This window comes from Sus scrofa, chromosome 9, assembly GCF_000003025.6.
Source record: "Sus scrofa isolate TJ Tabasco breed Duroc chromosome 9, Sscrofa11.1, whole genome shotgun sequence".
Taxonomy (NCBI): Eukaryota; Metazoa; Chordata; class Mammalia; order Artiodactyla; family Suidae; genus Sus; species Sus scrofa.
Window position 1 is genome coordinate 9969990 of NC_010451.4, and position 12627 is coordinate 9982616.

General features: G+C 49.6%; 1 non-coding gene across 1 annotated transcript; it reads right to left on the reverse strand.

The window, feature by feature from the left end:
- MIR4335 (microRNA 4335) lies at window positions 12313-12376 on the reverse strand. The gene has a single exon (NR_038587.1). It is a non-coding gene; the product is annotated as a microRNA 4335 (primary transcript).

Consider the following 12627-nt stretch of genomic DNA (forward strand, 5'->3'; position numbering starts at 1 on the left):
TGCAGCCACTCCCTCCCCTCCCCCAGCCCTGCTGAGCTGCTTCCAGTTCCCTAGGGCCTCCGACCTCCCCTCAGCCCAGATTTTGCACAACCTGTTCCCTCTGCCTGAAAGTCCTTTCACCCCAATGCAGTGCCTCTTGTCATTTCACACATCCTCCCCCTGACCCCATCCCCGCTGGGCTGTCTGCCTCTGGGCTTTAACAGTCCCCTGCTTCAGCCCAGCCCAGCACCGACCAAGCTTCTGTTTTGACTGACGGGTGGATGGATGGATTAGCCAAAGGAAGGCATGAGGAAATTTCGGGGCCAAGATTTGAACCTGCAACTCAGCCACAGCCACAACCGTAGCAGTGACAACATCAGGTCCTTAGCCCGCTAAGCTTCCAGGGAACTCAGACCAAGCTTTTTAAATGCCTGGGCCTCCCTCAGTGCACAGGAGTGTAGGAGACACTGAGAGCTGTAATGTCTGATTCCGCCCTGGTGGGCCGTGTTCTTAGTGGCGGTGCTCCTGCCATCTGGGGGGGAAGCAGGCCACACGTCAGGGGCTGGGCTGCATGTCAGGAGCCGAATTTCCTTCTGTCCCCGGAGCAGATCCTTGTCTGCACGTTGAGGCCTGGGATCCTGGCTCTCGATGGACGAGGGCCTGGGTCAGATGTGGCACGGGAGCTGTGCGGACACGAACCAGGCAGGTGGCAGCTGATGTCCAGACGATAAATCAGTGCCGCCCAGGCGACACCAGAGAGACCAGCCTGGACTCTGGGACTTGCAACCTGGGCCATTCAAGACAAAGGTCGCTGTTTGGTGGGAGCTGCAATCAGCCTGGCCCTGGGCCCTGCCCAACCCCCAACCTCTCCCTCCCCTGAGGGCCAGGATTCAAAGGGACTTGGCTGGCCCTGCCTCAGACCTGAGCCAGCAATAAGCCTGTGCCACCGATTGCGACCGTCCACGCATATGTGTCTGCACGTGTGTCCACGTGTGTATATGTGCTTGTATAGAGCCCGCACATGCCTGTGTGTTGCTGGCTCGTGGGTCTGAGTGTGCACGGCTGCATGCGTGACTCCCTGCACGTGCAAAGCAGGAGGCGGGAAGCTGGAGGAGTCCCGCCCCCCAGGGCTGCCACACGGTGACATCTGCCCTCCAATCTCTCTCCAAAGCTCACTCCCCTCCGGCTTCAGGTCCCAGACCATCAGCACCGTCGTCATCCCGTCTCCTGTCCGTCCAGCGCTGCTGGGAAAGGCCTGAATCCTGAAACACTGGGATGAAGCCTGAGGGTGGAGCAGGGGGCACGTCAGCGCGCCTCCAGATTGCCGTCTCCATGGCTCTGCACCTGGCTCTGTGCTTCTGCCAACCTTTGCATCTCACTCCTGTCCCGGCCCCTGCCCTGGGCTTCCTGGTGCTACTGACAACTTTCCCAGGAACCCAGAGTATACCCCCCTAAGCACCCCTCTGCACCCAGGAGCCCTCAGACAGGACAGACTGGGAAAGCCCAGCTCCTTGCTCTAGGCAGTAGCACATCTGGGGAATCCTTTTTCTGCCCAGCCTTCCGGGAAGGGCTGAGGCTGCTCCTGGTCGGATCATACCCTGCTGACTGCCTCCCCCTCCTCTTCTTCTCCCCCAAATCCTTCTCCAGGTTCTCCCGTGGGCATTTCCTAACAAACGAGGCTCCCTGGGGCTCCTTCGTCAGGGTCTGCTCCTAGGGAGCCTGACCTCAAACAGGGAGCTGGGCTTATGGACCCCTCATCCCAAGTATCTCCCCACAACCCCGCTGAACAGACAGCGTGATGGGCCCAGAAGGGGACTGGTGCCTCCAGGGCCTCCCCCAGCCTCCTGCATCCCCCTGCCCTGCTGCAGTCCCCTCTATTATTTAGATGTACAAACTAAATAATAAACGGTGTGACACTGTCAGTGAGAGATCAACTGACCAGTGAAAGAGAATAAAAACCCCGATACATACCTTGTGTGTGTAGCAGCCCTCTGTGGTAGGACAGAGGTGGCACATTATATCACTGAGGAAGGGGGCTACGTTTAAGAAATGGCACTGTGCAGAAATGGTCCCAAATTAAAGACACTAATGGAACTTAATCCACGCTATAGAAACATTCAGATGATTAAAAACTCATAATGAAAAATGAAACTTTATATTTTTAATGGAAAAGATTTCCTAATCCAAACCAAGCAATTTCCATTTAATAAAAGGCCATAAATATGAATATATTAAAATTTAAAGTGTCTCTTCACCCAGTAACATCTTCAACTCAAGGTAAAAATTTGGAGAAGTGATTCATAATCTATGCAAGCAATAAAAGTAACTATATGAGTGCAGAAAAAATGTCTTCAAATTCATCAAAAAGCACACACGACACTGTAGAGAGTGAATGAAAATTAGGAATGAGCTTTTCATAGAGAGAAAATGCCCATGAATAAAGCCATGCACAACAGTCAGATCAGGAAAATGGAAATCAAGACCCCAACTAAGTATCACTCCATATCCTAGCAGATAATAAGTCTGACCACCAACAGCCAGAGAGGATATGTCTCTATGGAATCTCCCATATATTCCCAGTGAGGGTTAAACTGAGGCTATTGCTTGAGGAAAAGTGTGGCACTACTCTTCCAAATTCCTGCAATCACATAGTCCCTGACCCAGCAGTCCCTCAGGCTGTTGAGACTTGGGATGGAGAAAGGGCACAGTGACTGAGACAAGTAAGAAAGGTGGTATCAGAGCCAATCCAAGAGGCTGGAAATTCCCATTGTGGCGCAGTGGTTAACAAATCCAACTAGCAACCATGAGGTTGCAGGTTTGATCCCTGGCCTTCTTCAGTGGGTTAAGGATCCAGCATTGCTGTGAGCTGTGGTGTAGGTTGCAGACACAGCTCGGATCCCAAGTTGCTGTGGCTCTGGCGTAGGCCTTTGGCTACAGCTCCGATTGGACCCCTAGCCTGGGAACCTCCATATGCCACGGGAGCGGCCCTAGAAAAGGCAAAAAGACAAAAAAAAAAAAAAAAAAAAATCCAAGAGGCTGGCTGCGGGGGTGGAAAGCAGTTGCCCAATGCATGAGATATTTAAATCACGAAGACATTAAAACCTGGTCATGAGATCAAGTGATGTCCAAATGGCCAATAACATTAAACTGTGCTCAGCCATATTAGCTATTAGGAAATCACTATCAATGAAACGACACTCGCTGCAGACGTCAAAATGTTGAGGAGGATGTGGATCAACCATATCAACCAGAATCGACACCTGGGGCTTGTGGGTGTAAACTTGTATAACCGCTTTGGAAGACTAAGTGGCTTTACACCACATTCTCTTCCCAGGCTCACACTCCACAGAAATGTATAGCATTGAGCACAAAAACCATGCACAGAATGGCTGCTCACAGGAGACACAGCCTGAGACCCAGGACTGCTGTGAAGAGAGTAGATCCTCGGGCCCAAGGATCAAGATGGCAGAGGAGTAAGACGTTACACACACCTTCTCCATCAAACACTAAAAAATCACAACCACATGGAGAGCGAGTCACACAAAACCTCTACTTAACGCTGAAAGAAGAACTTAAACCTCCAAAAATGGCAAGAAACCCTCCACTTAACTGGGTAGAACAAAAGAAAAAAAGAGAGAGAGGGTGAAGGAATCAGGATGGGACTAGCACTCCTGAGAGGGAGCTGTGAAAAGGAACCCACACCCTGGGAAGCCACCGAACTGACAGGGACATCAGCTGAGACGGAAGACCTCCGTCCCTGAGAAAAGCACAGCAGCAGGAATGAGGAGGGCACAGCAGAGTGAGAGCCGCCCAGACGGCCAGCACCACCACCCCAGAGAGCACAGCCTCTGACAGTTGGGAATGGGCTGGGCGCTGAGACTCAGGCTCCAGAGGTCAATTCTGGGGAGAGGACTAGGGTTGGCTACGTGGAGGCTAGGGAGCGGTGTGCCACGGGCTGGGAAGCAGAATGCCAAGCTGAGGAAACCCGTGAGGGGGCCTGGTCCCACAGGAGAAGCAAGGCCCTGTTGTTGGGGAGGGCAGACTGCCATAGCAATCTGATTTCCTGCACACATGTGGACACTCAGAGGGCAGGGTGCCTCTGGTACAGGCTACAGTTGGCATGAGGCCACTTGCTTGGGCTGTGGGTGACCGGGCACCTCTTGTGTGGGCTGTGGGTGACCGGGCACCTCTTGTGTGGGCTGTGGGTGGCCAGGTACCTCTTGTGTGGGCTAAGGGCAGTGGGGGGCTAAGCATGAAGCAGCACCTCTTTGTAATCTACAGACAGCGGGGACAAACCACAGCAGTCATCTCAGAAACCAGAGGGGGTTGTGGCTTGCCACCACTAGGGGTCTGTGAACAGGCTCTACCTGGGGCCCCAGTCATCTCAGAGGTCAGCAAAAAAAGAGGGCACTGCAAGCGACCAACACCTGTTGTTTCTCTCGCTCCCCTGGGAACCCACCCACCCTGTTGCTGCCACTGCCAAAGGCTCTGGGAAGCACCCCCACACACCTGATCACTGTCACTTCCCAGGACCCTGCAACTAGGAGAGCCTGTTCAGCACCTCCTGAGTGGGTTAAGCAGGACTAAGTGGATTGTGTGGGGTCTAGAGGTGGTGGGGACAAACCACCACAGTTATCTCTGACTCCAGAGGTGGGCGTGGCCTGCCAGCACAAGGGGTCCGTGATCAGGCACCCCATCACCTCAGAAGGCACCACAGAGGAGGGCATTTTGACCGAACACCACCCATTGTTGCTCTCACTCCCCTGAGAACTCACACACCCTGCCACTGCCACAGCCAAATGCTCTGGGCGCTGTCTTAATCTACCTCAAGCTCATGACCACTTGCCAGGGCCCTGTAACTGGGTAGCCTGAACTTGAGGGCAAAGGACACATAGAGTTTGTAAGTGAGGGGATGGGAAAAGATAGCTCATGCCAATGGACAAGACAGGAGAGCAGGAGTTGCAGTACTCACATCAGACAAAACAGAATTCAAAAATCAAGGTCATAAAGAAAGACAAAGATGGAGACTATTTCAGGATAAAAGGATCCATTCAAGAGAGGATATTACGGAGTTCCTGTCGTCCTGGCTCAGTGGTTAAAGAACCGACTAGTAACCATGAGGTTGCGGGATCAATCCCTGGCTTTGCTTAGTGGGTTAAAGATCCAGTGCTGCCACGAGCTGTGGTGTAAGTCACAGACAAGCCTTGGATCCCACATTGCTGTGGCTGTGGCAGAGGTTGGCACTTACAGCTCTGATTCAACTCCTAGCCTGGGAACTGCCATATGCCAAGGGTACAGCCCTAAAAATACAAAAAAAAAAAAAAAGAAAAAAAAGAGAGAGAGAGAGAGGATATTATAATCATCAATATCTATGCCTCTAATATAGGAGAACCCAGATACATACAACAAATACAAACAGGCATAGAAGGAGAAATTGATGGCAATACTCTAATTGCAGGAGACTTTAACACCCCACGCATATCAACCAACAGACCCTCTAGACAGAACATCAATAAGGCAACAGAAATTCAGAGCGACACAAAAGAAAAGTTAGACTTCATTGACATTTTCAGGACATTACATCCAAAAAAATTAGACTATACATTCTTTTCAAGTGCACATGGAACTTTCTCAAGGACTGACCGCATACTGGGGCACAAAAGTAACCTCAGCAAATTTAAGAGTATGGAAATGATTTCAAGTATCTTCTCAGACCACAATGGCATGAACCTAGAAATCGACCACAGGAAAAGAAGTGAGACACAACTGACTACGTGGAGACTAAACAACATGCTACTAAAAAAATACCCAGTGGGTCAATGAGGAAATGAAAAAGGAAATTAAAAAATACCTTGAGGAGTTCCGGTCGTGGTGCAGTGGTTAACGAATCCGACTCTGAACCATGAGGTCGAGGGTTCGGTCCCTGCCCTTGCTCAGTGGGTTAACGATCCGGCGTTGCCGTGAGCTGTGGTGTAGGTTGCAGACGCGGCTCGGATCCCAAGTTGTTGTGGCTCTGGCGTAGGCTGGCGGCTACAGCGCCAATTAGAGCCCTAGCCTGGGAACTTCCATATGCCGTGGGAGCGGCCCAAAGAAATAGCAAAAAGACAAAAAAAAAAAAAAAAATCTTGAGACAAATGATAATGAAGACAGAACCATTCAAAATCTATGGGATGCCACAAGCAGTGCTTCGAGGGAAGTTCATGGTGATACAGTGCTTCCTCAAAAAAGAAGAAAAATCTAAACTCCACAACTTAACCCACCACCCAAAGAAATTAGAAAAAGACAAGCAAACAAATCCTAAAGTCAGTAGACGGAAGGAAATCCTAAAGATCAGAGAGGAAATCAATTAACTAGAGATTCAACAAAAAAAAAAGAAAAAGAAAAAAAAAATCAATTAAACCAAGAGCTGGTTCATTGAAAATGTAAACAAAATTGACAAACCTCTGGCCAGACTCACCAGAAGAGGAGAGGAAAAAAACCCAGATAAATAAAATAAGAAATGAAAAAGGAGAAATCACAACAGATACTACAGACATACAAAAAACCATAAGAGAATACTATGAACAATTACATGCCAACAAATGTGATGACCTAGAAGAAATGGACAACTTTCTAGAGACTTAGAGCCCACCAAAACTGAATCAAGAAGAAACAGATCAACTGAACTAACCAATCCCTAGAAATGAAATTGAATGTGTAATAAAAACACTCCTTACAAACAAAAGTCCAGGACCAGATGGCTTCACAGGCGAATTCTACCAAACATACAAAGAAGAATTTATACCTATCCTTCTTACGCTTTTGAAGAAGTATTAGACGACGAAGAAGAAGAAACTTTGGAAGAAGGTTGAAGAAGAAGGAACACGCCCAAAGACATTCTATGAAACCACCATCACCCTAATACCAAAACCAGACAAAGATACCACCTAAAAAGAAAATTATAGGCCGATATCTTTGATGCACATAGATGCAAAAATTCTCAAAAAAACTTTAGCCAACTGAATCCAACGACATATAAAAAAGATCATACACCATGACCAAGTGGGATTCATCCCAGGTTCACAAGGATGGTTCAACGTATGCAAATCAATGTCATACATCACATTAACAAAAGGAAAGTCAAAAACCATATGATCATCTCAATTGACACAGAAAAAGCTTTCGACAAAGTCCGACATCCATTCAGGATAAAAACACTTACCAAAGTGGGTATAGAGGGAACATACCTTAGCATCATAAAAGCCATTTATGACAAAGCCACAGCAAATATAATTCTCAATGGAGAAAAGCTGAAAGCCTTTCCAGTAAAATCTGGAACAAGACAAGGATGCCCACTCTCACCACTGTTCTTCAACATACTATTGGAAGTCCTAGCCACAGGAATCAAAGAAGTAAAAGGTATCCAAATAGGAAGAGAAGAGGTAAAATGGTCACTATATGCAGATGACATGATACTATATAGAGAAAACCCTAAGGACTCAACCCCAAAACTACTTGAACTGATCAAAAAATTCAGCAAAGTAGCAGGATACAAGAGTAACATTCAGAAATTGGTTGCATTTCTGCATACTAAAAATGAAATATTAGAAAAGGAATATAAAAATACAATGCCTTTTAAAATTGCACCCCCCAAAATTAAATACCTGGGAATAAACTTGACCAAGGAGGTGAAAGATTTATATGCTGAGGACTATAAAACATTCATCAAGGACATGAAAGAGGATTCAAAGAAATGGAAAGATACTCCATGTCCTTGGGTTGGAAAAATAATATAAAAATGGCCAAAATGCCCAAAGCAACCTACAGACTCAATGCAATCCCTATCAAATTACCCACGACATTTTTCAAAGAGCCAGAACAGACAATCCACAAATTTACATGGAACTGTAAAAGAGCCACAATTGCCAAAGCAATCCTGAGAAACAAAAACCAAGCAGGAGGCATAACTCTCCCAGACTTTAGGCAATATTACAAAGCCACAGTCATCAAGACAGCGTAGTACGGGTACCAAAACACACATACAGACCAATGGAACAGAATAGAGAACATAGAAATAAACCCAGAGGACCTACAGTCAATTAATTTTTGACAAAGGAACCTAGAATATAAAATGGGAAAAAGACAGTCTTTTCAGCAGCCAGTGCTGGGAAAATTGGACAGCTGCATGTTACATCAACGAACCTGGAACACACCCTCACACCCTGAACAAAAATAAACTCAAAATGGCTGAAAGACTGAAATGGAAGACAAGACACCATCCAACTCCTAGAAGAGAACGTAGGCAAAACATTCTCTGACATCAACCTTACAAATATTTCCTTAGGAGAATTTCCCAAGGCAACAGAAATAAAAGCAAAAATAAACTAATGGGACCTAATCAAACCGACAAGCTTTTGCATAGCAAAGGAAACCATAAAAAAAAAAACCCAAAAGACAACTCACAGAATGGGAGAAAATGATTTCAAACGATGCAACCGACAAGGGCTTCATCTCTAAAATATACATAACAATTTACACAACTCAAGGGCAAAAACAAAAACAAAAAAAACCCCCAAAACCCAACAACCCAATTGAAAAATGGGCAAAAGACTTGAATAGACATTTCCGCAAAGAAGATACAGATGGCCAACAAACACATGAAGAAAATGCTCAGCATCACTGATTATTAGAGAAATGCAAATCAAAACTACTATGAGATACCACCTCACGGACCTGTCAGAATGGGCGTCATCAACAAGTCCACAAATAACAAGTGCTGGAGAGGGTGTGGAGAAAAGGGAACCCTCCCGCACTGTTGGTGGGAATGTAAGTTCGGACAACCACTAAAGAAAACAGTATGGAGGTACCTTAGAAAACTATACACAGAACCACCATATGACCCAGCAATCCCACTCTTGGGCATATATCTGGACAAAATTTTCCTTGAAAAAGACACATGCACCTGTATGTTCATTGCAGCACTATTCCCAATAGCCAAGACACGGAAACAACCCAAATGTCCATGGACAGATGACTGGACTAGGAAGACGTGGTGTAGGGGACGGATCAAGATGGCGGAGGAGTAAGATGTCACGCTCACCTCCTCCCAAAAACGCATCAAAAGAAACACATCTACATGGAAAACAACTCCCATGGAACATGTACTGAACGCTGGCAGAAGACCTTAAACCTCCAAAAAGGGCAAGAAACTCTTGACATAACCGGGCAGAACAAAAGAAAGAGAGAGAGAGAAGGAACTGGGTGGGGACCGGCATTCCTGAGAGGACGCTGTGAAGGAGGAAAGGAACCCGCCCCCTGGGAAGCCACCTAACCCACCCGGAGATCAGCCGAGGGGTGGGACCTCGAAGTCACGAAGTCACGGAGAAAAGCGCAGCAGCTGGACTGAGGAGGGCAAAGCAGAGTGGGAGCCGCCCAGACACCTGCGCCACCGAGACGCCACCCAGCCGCCACCCAGACTCCCGGCACCACCACCCCGACCCCACCGACCTAGACGCTCCGGCGGGGGCTGGGCGCCGAGCCTCAGGCTCTGGGGGTCAGTCCCAGGGAGAGGACCTGGCTGGCTGTGTGAGGACAGCCTGAGGGGCTAGGGGGGGTCGTGCCACGGGCCGGGGAGCGGTGTGCTACTTACAGGCTGGGGAGTGGACCGCCTCCGCAGAGGGAACCCGGGAGAAGGGCTGGGCCCACAGGGGAGGCGAGGCGCCATTGCTGGCGAGGCCAAGCGCAGGAGAGGCGGCCGCCATAGCAGTCTCCCTGCGCATGCGCGAGCGAGCTCTCAGAGGGCGGGGCGCCTCTGGCGCAGGCTCTTGGGGGGTGTGTGTGCGAGAAGCCACTTGCTCTGGCTTGGGGAGGTCTGGAGATTCTTGTTTTGGGATGTGGGTGGCTGGGCACCTCGTGTGGGCTGGGGGCAGCGGGGTTGGGGGGGGCAAGTGCGACGTGGTGCGTGATCTACAAGTGGCAGAGATGCACCGCAGAGGTCCCCTGGGAGAGAGGGAGACATGGCCTGCATGAGGGCCTGTGAGTGGGCTCCACCTGCAGCCCTAGAAGCCCCCGGGGTCGGGCAAAAAAAAAAAAAAAAAAAAAAAGGCACTGCAACCAAGCACCACAGGGTATTGCTCTCAGCCCCCTGGGAACACACCCACCCTGCAGCTGCCACTGCCAAATGCTCTGGGCAGCGCCCAGATGCTTGATCACTGTCCCTTCCCAAGACCCTACAACTAGGAGCAGCTGGTGCAGCACCTCCTGCGTGGGCTAAGCGGCACAGGGTGCTTCTTGCCTGGTCTGCTGGTGGCGGGGGCAAACCACACTGTTATCTCTGACTCCAGATGTAGGCATGGCCCACCGCCACTGGGGATCCCTGAACGAGAACCACTTGCAGCCCCAGCCACCTCAGAGGGTACCACAGAGGAGGACATTGCGATGGAACACCACCTGTTGTTGCTCTCGCTCCCAGCCCGGGAGCACACCTGCCCTGCTGTTGCCACTGCCAAACTCTCTGGGCAGTGCCCACACACTCAATCACTGTCCTTTCCCAGGAACCTACAACTAGGAGCAGCCTGTGCAGCACCTCCTGTAGAGGCTAAGTGGGTCGAGGTGCTTCCTGCATGCTCTACAGGTGGTGGGGGCAAACCACCAATGTTATCTCTGACTGCAAGGGTGGGCATGGCCCGCCACCACTAGGGGTCCGTGAACAGGCACCGCTTTCAGCCCCAATCACCTCAGGGACACCACAGAGGAGGGCAGAGTGACTGAACACCACCTGCTGTTGCTCTAGCACCCCTGGGAGCACACTGGCCCTGCTGCTGCCACTGCCGAAAACTCTGGGCGGTGCTCAGACACTTGATTTCTGTCCCTTCCCAGGATCCTGCAACTAGGAGCAGCCTGTGCAGCACCTCCTGTGTGAGCTAAGTGAGACGAAGGGCATCTTGAATGGTCTGCAGGTGGCGGGGGTAAACCACCACAGTTATCACTGACTCCAGAGGTGGGTGTGGCCCGCTACAACTTGGGGTCCCTGGACAGGCACCACCTGCGGCTCCAGTCACCTCAAAGGAGGGCTCTGCAATCGAACACTACCTGTTGTTGCTCGCACTCCCCTGGGAACTCACACACCCTGCTGCTGCCCCTGCCAAAGGCTCTGGGCACCTTGTCAGTCTGCCTAAGGCTAATCACCACTTCCCAGGGCCCTGCAACTAGGAGTAGCCTGGGCCACTCTCTTGCAGGTCCTTGGTACTGCCAAGAGCCCAGCAACCAGGCCCTGATGACAAGCCCTACCCATTGCCTCCTTGTCACTGGAAGCACACTCAGCACCCCAGGGAGAACAGCCTGCTCACACCAAAGAGACAGCAAATATTCAAACTCCCACACCAAAAATAAATAGTTAACCCCCCCCCCCCCCGGCCAAATACAAAGAGGTGCTCTTGCATAGAAGTAGATGCTCCAAGACTACAGTTTGGCTTCCCTCAACTCTCAGAAAAAGAAAAACAGAAGCAAGAGGAAGAAGCCCAGGAACGGTTCCCAGTTAAAAGAACAGGAGCAGTCACCTGCAGCAGCAAACAATGAAAGAGACCTCTGCAGTCTGATAGACACTGAGTTCAAAAGGGAGGTAGTGAAAATACTGCAGGAATTAAGGCTGAATATCAAGGAATTAAGAGCGGATATGAACAGTAATGCAGATTCCTTCAGAAAGGAACTGGAAAATAATATAAGGAGGAACATAGAAAAATTAGAAACTTCATTTGCAGAGACACATACTGAGCCAGAGGCCCTAAAGAGCCAAATGAATAATGCAGAGGCACGAATTAGTGACTGGGAAGAGAGAATAATGGAAATCACCCAGTCAGGTCAGCAGACAGAAACCAAACGAAAAAACGCAAAAGCAATATAAGAGATCTATGGGATGATACAAAGCCGGCCAATCTATGCGTGATGGGGATTCCAGAGGAGAAGGAAAAGAAAATGGTGTTGGAGACCACGGAACAGCTGAACCCTGCAGAAGGCAAATGTCTATGGACTCGGAGTTCTAAAGTACAGAGTCTCCCTCAAAGACAAGACAAAGGACTTACGCATTATTCCGTAAAGAGCTGCACCCTGTCCTAAGGATGCCCCCCATGATATCACGAAGAAGATAACCTCCCAATTGCCTGTGCCTGGTCCTGCCCACTCGTCTCCTCACCTTCCTTAATCCCACTGGGAATAACCTCATCACCTTCCTTAATAGAAGTCATGTGGGCTAAAGCCTAGGCACCTTTGTTGCGGGAACAGAGTGCCTCCTGGTCCCCCACTTTCTGAATGTGAGGGTCTTGAGTGTTCTGTTATACTGCACCACCCCTCTTCCAGGCTTCCCTATTGCCCTGCAGCGCTGGGCACAGCAGAGTGGCGCCCAACGTGGGGCTGGAAGAGGAGGTCTGCCACGAGCAGGAAAGGTGAAAGTACAGACGGCGGCGACAGCAGCCTTGCACTCGTTGGAGTCGCGATCGTGAGTGGGCAAGTAGAAACTTTCAGCCGGGTTGACGGCGAGGCGGCATCAGTCACAGGGAACTAAACATGAGATTCAGTTATTGAAATGTAAGTTGAGACAGTCAGGGGCTCGGGTAACGGCGTCTAAGTGAGAGGAATTGTTAGAAGCCATGATCAAAGATAACCCTGTGTTTC